The sequence below is a fragment of the Pan paniscus genome, chromosome 9 (assembly GCF_029289425.2).
Source record: "Pan paniscus chromosome 9, NHGRI_mPanPan1-v2.0_pri, whole genome shotgun sequence".
Taxonomy (NCBI): Eukaryota; Metazoa; Chordata; class Mammalia; order Primates; family Hominidae; genus Pan; species Pan paniscus.
This window is the reverse complement of record NC_073258.2, coordinates 60,252,233-60,265,692: the sequence shown is the minus strand read 5'-3', so window position 1 is coordinate 60,265,692 and position 13,460 is coordinate 60,252,233. Positions and strand designations below refer to the sequence as shown.

Sequence of the window (13,460 nt, the reverse complement as noted above, 5' to 3'; positions counted from 1 at the left end):
GGGAGGAGCTGGGACGCTGGCGGCAGAGCCACTGTGGCAGCTTGAGTCTCGCGCGCGCGGGAAGCGGAGGTGGAAGTCGGGGCGCAGGAATGTGGCTGTCCCCGCCTGTAAATCATGGTTGGGGAGGAGTCGCGGAGGCACCAGGCTGGGGTCTGCAGCGCGCCATCTGCTGCAGCACACAGGAGGCGCTGAGGCTAGTTGGGTAAGTGGGGAGATTTCAGGCACTTCCGAGGGGGCGGCATCCCCAGCAGGTGGGATAGGCCCGGTGACTAGGACAAAATCACGAAGAAGCCGCGGATGCAGGAAGAGTAAACTCCCTTGTCATAAATCGATTCTCCAAACGTTCATCAATATGTGGAGACGTTTATGATAGTGATGAAGAAGATGATATGGCCTCTAGGAATATGCATCTCAAAGCTGATGATCAAAGAAGATTGGAGAGAGTTTTCAAGGCAGCCTGCTGTTTAAGGACCTGCATTCTGAGTAGATGTGTATTGGAAAAGGCGATTACAGTCACAAAGGGGACAACTTTTATGCAATTGACAGAGGACTATATGATGTATATAAACAGATAGGGTTGAAAGGTGTGTTGGTAACTACAAAACACATGGGAATTTGAAGGAAGGAACTGGCCTTAAATGCATGTACAATACACCAAGAGAAGCTAAAATTACTGCTTCATCTTCTGTGGTTTCTTTGGGGTTTGGATAGAGTAACCTTAAAACATATTTGAATGCTGACTTTTTCTATGCGACTCACTTTTGGAATCTGTGCATTCCTACATTCACAAAGGGTAATCACAGCTAGTACCCAGCATCCAAACAATAGCAGCCAATAATTCTACTCTGGAGAAAATTTTCTTTTCTCTTTCTTTCTTTCTTTCTTTCTTTCTTTCTTTCTTTCTTTCTTTATCTCTCTTTCTTTCTCTCTCTTTCTTTCTTTCTTTCCTTCTCTCTCTTTCTTTCTTTCCTTCTCTCTCTTTCTTTCTTTCTCTCTCTCTTTCCTTTTTCTTTTTCTTTCCTTCTTTCTCTTTTTTCTTTTCTTCTTCATTCCTTCCTTCCTTTCTTCCTCTTTCTTTTTTCTCTTTCTTTCTTCTTTCTTTTTTCTTTTATCTTTCTTTCTTTCTCACTTTTCTCCCTCCCTCCCTCCCTCCTTTCTTCCTTCTTTCTCTTTTGCCTGTTTTACATTTTAATGTGTAAGCAAATAGTGATTAAAGGACAATAGGCTTAACATTTTCTAAAACATGGGTGTTCAGAATTGAATATACTGATAAAATTTGTTTCCAAAAGGAAGGGTTATATACTAGGTGGGAGTGTAAATTAGTTCAACCATTGTGGAAAACAGTGTGGCAATTCCTGAAAGACTTAAAAACAGAACTACCATTCAACCCAGCAATCCCATGACTGGGTATGTACCCAAAGGAATATAAATCATTCTTTCATAAAGACACACGAACACGTATGTTCCTTGCAGCACTGTTCACAATAGCAAAGAATCAACCTAAATGCCTATCAGTGGTAGGCTGGATAAAGAAAACTCAGTATACCATTGAATACTACACAGCCATAAAAAATAAGGAGATCATGTCCTATACAGGGACATGGATGGAGCTAGAGGCCATTATTCTTGGCAAACTAATGCAGGAACAGAAATCAAATACTGCATATTATCACTTATACGTGGGAGCTAAATGATGAGAACACATGGACACACAGAGGGGAACAACAGACGCTGGGGCCTATCGGAGGGTGGTGGATGGAAGAAGGGAGAGGATCGGGAAAAACAACTAATGGGTACTAGGCTTAATGCCTTGGTGGTGAAATAATCTGTACATCAAACCCCCACGACATGAGTTTATCTATATAGCAGACCTGCACATGTACCACTAAACTTAAATAAAGTTTTTAAAAAAGTTTTCAATCTACAAAGTTGAGATTTACTAGAAAGGTTATTCAAATGACTTTGATATATGGAAATATTAGTGCACAAGGAGATAATAAAAAGTTATTATTATAGAAGATATAAAACTTGTACCACCTAATATCTGTGCAACTAAATCTACTATGTACCAAGATATTTATCAACATTCTTTCTGAAATTTTTATGTCGTTTTGTATAATTTTAATCATATTTCTTTTAAAAACATTTATGGCATGATAAGTTATGTGTTGGCTTATTGCGGAAAGGGCCTAAAATAACAATTCTTAAACTTTATATATATTTGCAATGAAATATATTTTGGCTTTAGACAATAGGAACATAACCTTTTTTTGGATGAAAGATTACTGTCACATTTTTTCTTCATTATCTGACATCTTTGTCATTTTCTTAACTTATATTACTAATTAAAGTTCCCTACCTTTTCAAAAGAAAAAAAGTCTAATATTGACATTTATTTATCTGTAGCAAACTTTAGCTATTGTTTTTTCTACTAATTTCAGGCAAAAATGAAGTATTAATTTCAGTTACAAAATATAGCTTAGTAAGATCTAAACCAAATAAAATTCACATTCTAAAGACTACAAACAAGTTTTAAAAAGATATTTTGGCCATTAAACTTATTTATTAAATTTAACTTTTGTCTTCTAAGAACCAGAGTTCTTACAATTACTATGAAGCTCCTATTCTATAATCATAGCCTGAGTTCCTTGTCAATGCTTCATTAAACAGGCTATTTTTTTCTTTTTTCTTTTTTTTTTTTTTTTTAGAGACAGAGTCTCACTGTGTCACCCAGGCTGGAGTGAAGTGGCATGATCTTGGCTTACTGAAACCTCCATCTCCCAGGTTCAAGCGATTCTCATGCCTCAGCCACTTGAGTAGCTGGGACTACAGGATTTCGCCATGTTCCCCAGGCTGGTCTCAAACTCCTGAACTCAGGCAGCCTGCCTACCTTGGCCTCCCAAAGTGCTAGGATTACAGGTATGAACCACCGCGCCCGGCCAGTTTCTTAATTCTTAGACTAAATCTACGGGGGACACACTTTTGCCAACATTAGCTGCAAAGGGTTTTTTCCTCCACACTTAAGTCATAGTCAGTAAGTAGTTTTTTTTTTTTTTTTCCCCTGTGTTTTTGTTTCCTTGTTTGTTTTTATTTGGGAAAATGCCTCTTTTGATAGTAATGAATTATTTTTTACACGCAAGGTCAAAAACAGCATGGAGTGAATTTTCTTCCACACGTATACACACTTTTTTATTCCTGCCTCTGGCTGTAGATAGTTGCACAGTTAAAAGCAGGATGGACTTAACGGAGTATCATTTATATTTATAATTGCTGTATTTGTAATTCTGCTACAGAAATGAATTCTGTTATTATAATCAAAGGTTACACTGTTATCTGAATTCTTGAAAAATATGTAAAAATACTGCTCTTGTGGCTTTTCATAGGTTTATAGTCTATAAACAGTAATTTTAATCAATAATTCATATCATTTATGATTAATTTTATGAGAAACAGATAACAATAATAGACATAGGCATAATTATTTTGTGACAGCTGGTGTGTTTGGAGTATTTACTATCACCCTTAAATATGATACCCTGGCTGGAAAACATTAATTTGATAACATACCTTTAAGAAATTATATAAAATATGCAAAAGCATAACCTTATGCACATTTTTAAAACAAGGCCTTCTTGTAGGAAAAAGATTACACCATGCATGAAGATGTTTTGTTTTCTATCATTATTTGAATTTATTTTAAAAGCCATTACTGCTCTGTGTGTGTATATATATGTGTATATATATATATATACATAAATATATATATATATACACACACGTATGAAACCAAAAATTCCAGGTTCATCATATTATACACAGATTTTCTTTTTTGTTGCCCTAACTTATTCTTAATCATTGAAAGCACTGAAAATCAATACCTGTTTGATAAATCAAGATGTGCAATCAAGTTAAAAATATCACAGTTATTATATATAAAACTTTCTTAAGATTACTTTTGTAGTAACCTTTAAAAGGGGTGGTGGTGGTGTGGGATCCCTTGGCAAAGTCCAACTTGGCTGCTTAACTGCTTTCACTGGCCTGGCTAACACTTATGTCTGCCCACGGAAGCAGCAGGGAGTGTGTAGAGGGAAATGACCTCTGCTGCTGTACTGCTTTGAGTTCCTCTCTGAGCTTGGCATTTACATGTGTCTGTTTCATTTAATACTCTCAATAACCCTGTGGGGAAGGTGAGATTATCTTCGCCATTTCACAAAAAGCTTTAGCAAATAATTGTGCAGAAACATCCTTATGAGGATTTGTACTCCCATCTGAAACTAGAAGCCAAACTTATTCTATTGAATGATGGCTGCCTCTCAGATCTAACTGCAAAAAGGCACGGTGGCTTACTTCTTCCTACTATAATGCTTTTTCATTAATCCAATCATCTATTCAAGGTATAAATTTTGGGTGGCAATTTACAAGATCCGGTGCCACATTCTATGAAGGGTAAAATGTTGACCCCTGCCCTCAAATAGGGAAGACAGAAGAGGTACACAAATAATATCATTTCCACATGGTTTTATTCATTTAAGAGATGTGTTAATTCCTACTTTGTGCCAGGTATTGTACTGGACATTGGGGAACAGAGGTGAATGAATATGATTCTCACATTCATGGACCCAGAGCAGTTTAATGCAATATTGTATCTAAGCCTAGTGCTTTTCCAGGTCACGTCTCATAGCCTATCCAATATATTAAAATGCACACACATTCTATATTAAATACACGTTTGCTGTTTAATCTAGTTTGAAGTACTTGGAGAATTGGAAGAACCAGTCGCCGAGTGTGGAAAATTGTTCTCAGATCTTCCCCCTTCCCTGTACACACACCGGTTGCCAGGTGCCTTTGCAGTTGCTCTCCACCCCATCAATGTTGGGCTTTGGGAAGTAGAATATAGACAGAATTAACACTGTGCTGAGCTCGACCCTGAAAGCCACTGCGTCTTTCTGTTTGCCTCTGTCCTGGTTCTGTCATTGCATGTAAAGAACATGCCCCTGCTAATACTGTCTCATAGAGGGCATGAGCCTAAATGAGGTAGCCTATGGGATGGTCGTGGAGATGTACCTGGCACGAACGCTCCGGAAATGGTATGGCGCCTTTGCCATTGTTACTTCTCTTACTACTACCATGTTACTCTGTTTTGATGTATACTTGTCTAGATGATTGTGCATGATTTTTAGGTTTTGGATAAATATTACCAAATTACTCAACTACTAGCAGGAAAAGGTGATGTTCACTTCAATTTGAGGTCAAAAGTGTTGCAAGATCGGGATTCCTAGGATCCAGATCATAGACTCCAGCTCAGTCAAAGACCTGGAAGGCAAAGAACCTCTACGAGAGTAATGCCTTCATAAGGAGCCTTCGTTTGGACTCTTAAGGGGGTGTCGGCCCCATCAAAACTCCAGAGGCTGCTAGCCTTCCTCCTTCCAGAAAAGGGAATAACCACCGCGCCCATCCTAGCTGTGGCCCGAGGTTCGAGCGCCCAGGGCCGCAGGGACTAGTAGGGGCACGCGGTCTGCAGTGGCCTCCATCTTCCTGGTACCTCAGGAGGAAGAAACCCGCCCCGCTTTCCTCCAGACCTCACCGCCCGAATGACCCTCCAAGACCCTCTCAGGGCGCCCGCGGTGCTCCTTAATTCGGAGGCAGCCTCTCCACACCTGTGGGTAATTCTCATCAGGTGGGAGGAGGGACTGAGAAAAGAAATAAGACACAGAGACAAAGTATAGAGAAAGAAAAGTGGGCCCAGGGGACCGGCCCTCAGCATACAGAGGACCCGCACCTGCACCATTCTCTGAGTTCCCTCATTATTTATTGATTACCATTTTCACTATCTCAGCAAGATGAATGCGGTAGGAGGGGAGGGTCATAGTGAGGAGAAGGTCAACAAGAAAACATGTGAGCAAAGGAATCTGTGTCACAAATAAGTTCAAGGGAAGGTACTATGCCTGGATGTGCACATAGTCCAGATTTATGTTTCTCTCCACCCAAACATCTCAGTGGAGTAAAGAATAATAAAGCAGCATTGCTGCCAACATGTCTTGCCTCCCACCACAGGGCGGTTTTTCTCCTATCTCGGAATTGAACAAATGTACAATCGAATATTATACCGAGACATTCAGTTCCCGGGGCAGGCAGGAGACAGTGGCCTTCCTCTTATCTCAACTGCAAGAGCCTTTCCTCTTTTACTAATCCTCCTCAGCACAGATACTTCAGGGTGTCGGGCTGGGGGATGGTCAGGTCTTTCCCATCCCATGAGACCATATTTCAGACTGTCACATGGGGAGAAACCTTGAACCATACCCAGCTTTCCAGGGCAGAGGTCCCTGTGGCTTTCCACAGTGCATTGTGCCCCTGGTCTATAGAGACTGGCGATGAATTTTACCAAGCATACTGCCTGTAAACATTTTGTTAACAAGGCACATCCTGCACAGCCCTAGAGCCGTTAAACCTTGATTCCATACAACACATGTTTCTGTGAGCTCAAGGTTGGGGCAAAGTTACAGATTAACAGCATCTCAGGGCAAAGCAATTGTTCAGGGTACAGGTCAAAATGGAGTTTCTTATGTCTTCCTTTCTACATAGACACAGTAACAGTCTGATCGCTCTTTGTTTTCCCTACAACCTCACAGCCCAAATGACCCTCCAAGACCCTCTGGAGGCACCCGCAGTGCTCCTTAATTTGCAGCTCTACAGAATGAGACCAGCGTGGCAGCCCCCTTTCAGGACAGCTCCCGAGACGAGACGCGAGAGCAGCCCCTAAATCTCACCCAGCAAAGCCGTTTCTTCCTAACTGGGCTGGGGAGTGCCGCGCGCTGCCAGCAGATGGCGACAGAGGATTAGCCTGCGGAAACCGGGTAAGGGGAGGGCGGAGCTGAGGTGAGAACCCACATCCCTCATGCCCAGTGGCAGCAGGACGTGGAAATGGTTTGCCCAGTCCTCACTTCTCTTGGACAGAGCTTGAGCCTTCTGGGAAACTGCTTTTCCCTGGCTGAGTGATTAGCGGGGGTGTTAAGTTGGGAAGCTGGACGTTCACTTCCATGTGCTCCTCTGAGAACCATCTGTTGGTCTGATGGTGCTAGATCTGAAGCTGGTGAGCCTCTTGGGGCGGCCTCAAGGGCTAACAAGATCTCAAATGCTCTTCTCTCCATCATTTGTGGTATCCTGGATTATTGTGAAAATGTATAGGGATTCCTGGGGAAGGGTTAAGGATTAAAATATAAAGGTTTAAATATAAATAACTTTATATATAATTTTTTTTTTCTTGTAGACCAATAGGAAGTTTAATTCCTTAACTTTGGTTTTTCTCCCTAGCCTTTTTATAGCCAACAAGAGCAAAAGCACACTGCAATGTCCAAACGAATTGCAGGCGTTTTCTGCTCCCTGAAGCCTGGGAATTAATTTATATACTCAGTCCCTTTTCCCTTGGCTGGCCATTGAAGTAGTTGAACCACAGGATTGGACTGTCCAGAATCATTAGCCAGAGTTCACTGTGAGTGGACGTCTTTTAGTTCTGCTTCAACGCTATAACCAACCTTTACCAAAAGCAACAACAAAACAAAAAACTGCAGAAACCAATGAGTTCTGTTCACAAAGGATGGCTCCTCATGTCATCACACGGGCAAGGAATGGACGAGCCTCTGATTTTTCTCTTCTTGGCTGACTTTACAAGGTTGGATGCAGTCCATGAGGATCATGCAGCAAAGACAGAAAGTGCTGGAGAAGCCCAACCTGCAGGGCCTCACCTTTAGCTGGTTTGTGTGGTTCCACTTCATGTAGCTGTTGGAACACCAGTCTCTCTAATGTGCTCTATGGGATAGCTGTTACCTTCCACTAATTTATGTCTAATACCTATAAACCTAAAGTATCTTTTTAAAAATTTTATTCCGTCTTTTTGGAGGAAATTTTTGTGCATGCCAGATATAGTGTCAAGCATTGGGATTGCTAAGATAAACGTAACATTGTCCTCACCACCCATTAAGTCACAATCTAGTAGATGAGTAAAAGTAAAAAAAAAATAAAAAAAGAGTTATAACCATAATACAGAAGTGAACAGGTTGCAGTGGTAGCACAGAGAGGGCTTCAGGGATGCTGTCACAGAGGTGCTAACATTTGAGATATAGATTCCAAATTCAGATGTGTTTGCTGTTGCAAAATTCCAGGGTCTATGTGCCCAGTTCCTGAACATTCCAGTGATAATTTTTACCTAAAATTTAGGTGGCAAATGAATCTTACTATAACCACTTGGAACCACTGTGTTCTGGTCCATCTTGTGAGGCCCATCTTTGGTTCAGAGGGATGGAGGCAGAAGTCATACGGCAGGTAAGCTCAAGCAGTGATACATGACAGGGCTTTCAGAACTGGGGCCATGAAGAGCAGGCTTTATTTGCATGCTGTTTAAAAACAAGATTTTACAACTGATTTACCCTATTAAACACTTCCGTGAATAACTCAGTGGAGATTTATTTGCAATAGTAGGATTAGGTGATTTGAAATCTTTAATGTGTGTGGTTGTAGCAGGAGGAGTACTGGGTTCCAGCATTTAATAAGAGGACCCATGGTTTTATGAAAATGTCCAAAGATATAATTTTGGTTAAGGTTATACCTCACCTTTGGTTGTACAGTTGTTTCTTTTAGTTTCAATACAATCTAAAACAGGAAATGTCAATTCACATGGTCTGGTAGAGAAAGAATGACTCTAATGCTCTACTATTCAGGTAGAAATGAAGAAAGAAGGGTGATCACTTCCATGAGCACTGTAAGCCCTTGAATGGGCTTATAGGCAAATACTTATAGTTAAAATATGTAACTCCCATTTTAGTATTGGATAGAATACTGTCACATTTTTTCTTATTAAATCTACATTTTTACCATCTTTCTTGATTGATTTTGCCAATAAAAGTTCCTTACCTTTTTATAAAAGTCAAAGATTGACATTCATTTTTCTGCAGGAAATTTTGTCTTGTAGAAAAAATTAGAAGCCAAAGATAATATAACCTTCCTCCAAAGAGACTTTACCATTAATTTTTGCAAGCGGCTGGGTGGGAGTCACTTGTAGTCCTAGATTACATTAACCTAATCTAGATTGAGGTGATTTCAAATTGACTTGTGTCCCTGTGAAGGCTGAGATATTTCTGGAACATTTTTATTCCTTGGGTGCAACAACTTTTTACCCATCCAAAATCCTGTGGTGTTTATTAGGTTTCCTACTAGCTGACAGGCTTTAAACTCTGACTTTTTCCTCCCTCAGCTTCACGATTCGAACTCAAATGTCTGGTCAGCTACTCAGCCATCTCTTCCAAGCTGTCAGGTTTCCCTAAGGTAAGAGCCATACTGATATGGTTTGGCTCTGTGTCCCCACCCAAATCTCATCTTGAATTTTAATCCCAATAACCCCCAAGTGTCAAGGGGGGAATCTGGTGGGAGGTGATTGGATCATGGGGGCAGTTTTGCCCATGCTGTTCTCATGATAGTGAGTGAGTTCTCATAAGATATGATGGTTTTATAAGGGGCTATTCCCACTACACTTTTATCTCTCCTGCCACCCTGTGAAGAAGGACATATTTTCTTCCCCTAATTCCATGATTGTAAGTTTCCTGAGGCCCCCCAGCCATGTGGAACTGTGAGTGAATTAAACCTCTTTCCTTTATAAATTACCCAGTTTTGGGTATTTCTTTGTAGCAGTGTAAAAACAGATTAATACAGGAAATTGGTACCAGGAGTTTGGGGCACTGCCACAAAGATACTTAAAAATGTGGAAACCACTTCGGAACTGGGTAACAGGAAGAGGTTGGGACAGTTTGGAGGGCTCAGAAGACAGGAAGATGTGGGAAAGTGTGGAACTTCCTAGAGACTTGCTGAATGTTTTTGACCAAGATGCTGAGAGCGATATGGACAACGAAGTACAGGCTGAGGTGTTCTTATATGGAGATGAGGAACTTGTTTGAAACTGGAGCAAATGTCACTCTTGCTATGCTTTAGCAAAGAGACTGGAGGCATTTTACCCCTGACCTAGAGATCTGTGGAACTTTGAACTTTTATTAGTCCATTTTCATACTGCTATGAAGAAGTACCTGAGATTGAGTAATTTATAAAGAAAAAGAGGTTTAATGTACTCACAGTTCCACACGGCAGAGGAGGCCTCACAATCATGCTGGAAGGTGAAGGAGGAGGAAAGCCGTGTCTTACATGATGGCAGTCAACAGAGCATGTGCAGGGGAACCGCCCTTTATAAAACCATCAGGTCTTGTGAGACTTATTCACTATCACAAGAACAGCACAGGAAAAACCCACCCCCATGATTCAATTACCTCCCACTGGGTCCCTCCCAGGACATATGGGGATTATGGGAGCTACAATTCAAGATGAGATTTGGGTGGGGACAGAGCCACACCATATAATTCCACCCCTGGTCCCTCCCAAATCTCATGTCCTTACAATTCGAAACACAATCATCCCCTTCCAACAGTCTCCCAAAGTCTTAACTAATTGCAGCATTAATACAAAAGTCCAAATCCAGAGTCTCATCTGAGACAAGGCAAGTCCCTTCCACCTATGAGCCTGTAAAATCAAAAGCAAGTCAGTTACTTCCTAGATATAATGGGGGTAGAGGCTTTGGGTAAATATACCCATTCCAAATGGGATAAATTGCCAAAACAAAAGGGCCACAGCCCCCATGCAAGTCCAAAATCCAGCAGGGCAGTCAAATCTTAAAGCTCCAAAATAAGCTTTGACTATATGTCTCATATCCAGGTCACACTGATGCAAGAGGTGGGTTCCCATGGTCGTGGGCAGCTCTGCCCCTGTGGCTTTGCAGGGTACAGCCCACTCCCCCTCCCCCGGCTGCTTTCATGAGCTGGCGTGAAAATGGACATTGGGCAAACTCACAGTCTGGCATGAAGCTTTTCCAGGAGCATGGTGCAAGCTGTTGGTGGATTTACCATTCTGGCGTTTGGAGGATGGTGGCCCTCTTCTCACAGCTACACTAGGCAGTGTCTTGGGGGGACTCTCTGTGGGGGCTACCACCTCACATTTCCCTTCTGCACTGCCCTAGCAGAGGTTCTCCATGAGGGCTCCACCCCTGCAGCAAACTTCTGCCTGGATATCCAGGCGTTTCCATACATCCTGTGAAATCTAGGTGGAGGTTCCCAAACCCCAATTCTTTACTTCTGTTCACCTGCAGCCCAACACCATGTGTAAGGCACCAAGGCTTGGGGCTTGCACCCTCTGAGTCAATGGCCTGAGCTATATCTTGGCCCCTTTTAGCCACAGCTGGGACACAGGGCACCAAGTTCTAAGACTGCACAAAGCAGCAAGACCTGGGGTTTAGCCCATGAAACCACTTTTTCCTTCTAGGCCTCTGGGCCTGTGATGGGAGGGGCTGTCGTGCAGACCTCTGGCATGCTCTGGAGACATTTTCCCCATTGTCTTGGTGATTAACATTTGGCTCCTTGTTACTTATGCAGATTTCTGCAGCTGGCTTAAATTTACCCTCAGAAAATGAGGTTTTATCTTCTATCACATCGATGGGCTGCAAATTTTCTGAACTTTTATGATCTGCTTCCCTTTTAAACATAAGTTCCAATTCCAAATGATATCTTTGTGAATGACTAAAACTGAATGCTTTTAAGAGTACCCAAGTCACATCTTGAATGCTTTGGTGCTTAGAAATTTCTTCTTCGAGATACCCTAAATCATCTCTCTCAAGTTCAAAGTTCCACAGATCTCTAGGGTGGGGCAAAATGCCACCAGCCTCTTCGCTAAAGCATAGCAAGAATGACCTTTGCCCCAGTGCCCAAGTTCCTCATCTCTGTCTGAGACCATGTCAGCCTGGAATTTATTGTCAGTATCACTATCACATTTTGGGCAAAGGCATTCAACAAGTCTCTATGAAGTTCCAAACTTTCCCACATTTTCCTGTCTTCTTCTGAGCCCCCTAACCTTTTCCAACCTCTGCCTGTTACCCAGTTCCAAAGTTGCTTCCACATTTTCAGGTATGTTTACAGCAGCACCCCACTCTCTGTGATACCAATTTACTGTATTAGTCCATTTTCATACTACTATGAAGAAATACCTGAGACTGGGTAATTTATAAAGAAAAAGGGGTTTAATGGACTCAGAGTTCTACATGGGTGGGGAGGACTCACAATCATGGTGGAAGATGAAAGAGGAGCAAAGGCACATCTTACATGGCAGCAGGCAAGAGGGAGCATGTGTAGGGGAACTCTCCTTCATATAACTATCAGATCTTGTGAGACTTATTCACTATCGCAAGAACAGCATAGAAAAAACTCATCCCCATGATTCAATTACCACCCACTGGGTCCCTCCCAGGACATGTGGGGATTATGGGAGCTACAGTTCAAGATGAGATTTGGGTGGGGACACAACCAAACCATATCAGAACTTGAGAGAGATGATTTGAAATTGGAACATATGTTTAAAGGGAAGGAGAATGTAAAAGTCTGGAAAATTTGCAGCCTGACCATATGGTAGAAAAGAAAAACCCATTTTCTGGGAAGAAACTCAAGCTAGCTACAGAAATTTGCATAAGTAACGAGAAGCCAAATGTTAATTGCCAAGACAATGGGGAAAATGTCTCTAGGGCATGTCAGAGACCTTAGTGGCAGCCCCTCCCATCACAAGCCTGGTTACACGGTTAGGTGGAAAAGACAAGTTGTATGTAGAGATCATTATCAGAAATTGCTAAACTCTGTCATCAAAAACTCTGTTGGAATGGATTTTAAAATTTCTTAATAAAAGATGAAACATGACTTTGGTTTAGTTTTTGAAGTGGTGCACTCTCCAGAGATTCTGTATTCAACACTCAGTCCTGGGAAGCCAGTAGTATTTATAATAAATTTTATAATGCTCATGCAAATGCGAACCAGATACTGGCCCACAGTAAACGCTAGTAGGAGGATGGACATCTCTTGGCATCACCTAGGAAGTTTTCTTGGGAAAAAGTCAAAACTGAATATTACCAAACCTCTAGATCTAACTACCAGTTTACAAGAAATACTGGGTCTACAGCTACACATTAAATGACATCAGGTGGATGAATGGTAAAGTGCAGAATGTGGAACACTTCATAGAAACATGACTTTCTTCAATAAGCAAATATTAGGAAAAATAAAAAGGGGAAATACACACATTAAATTGTGACTTTAGAGACTCACATAACCAAATATAACGTATAGACTTTTTGGATTCTGACTTGAACAATCCATATGTAAAACAAAAATGAACAAATCTAGAAGTTAGGGAAAGGTAAACACTTAAGTTATTAAAGTTTTATAAGCATGTTGACAGCACTGTAGTTTTATTTCATGAAAAGTACTTTTTTTTTACTGTAGTAGTAATTACTCAATTATGTCTGTGTCAGAATTCATAGATCTGTACACCAAAAGAATGAATTTTCCTGCACATAAATACTAGATCAATATAACTAGACTTAAAAAAAG

The 13,460-nt window shown here is 41.2% G+C and overlaps 1 long non-coding RNA gene across 3 annotated transcripts; it reads left to right on the top strand.

Moving 5' to 3' along the window:
• The first annotated feature begins 15 nt into the window (after window positions 1-15).
• On the top strand, window positions 16-12,764 carry LOC100978083 (uncharacterized). Of its 3 annotated transcripts, XR_004665094.3 has the most exons (5): window positions 16-202; window positions 2,709-2,919; window positions 6,630-8,319; window positions 9,248-9,318; window positions 10,750-12,764. It is a non-coding gene; the product is annotated as an uncharacterized LOC100978083 (long non-coding RNA). The 3 variants fall into 3 exon arrangements; XR_008620182.2 differs by having other exon boundaries at window positions 9,248-12,764; XR_004665093.3 differs by having other exon boundaries at window positions 6,630-9,318.
• The last annotated feature ends 696 nt before the right edge of the window (window positions 12,765-13,460 follow it).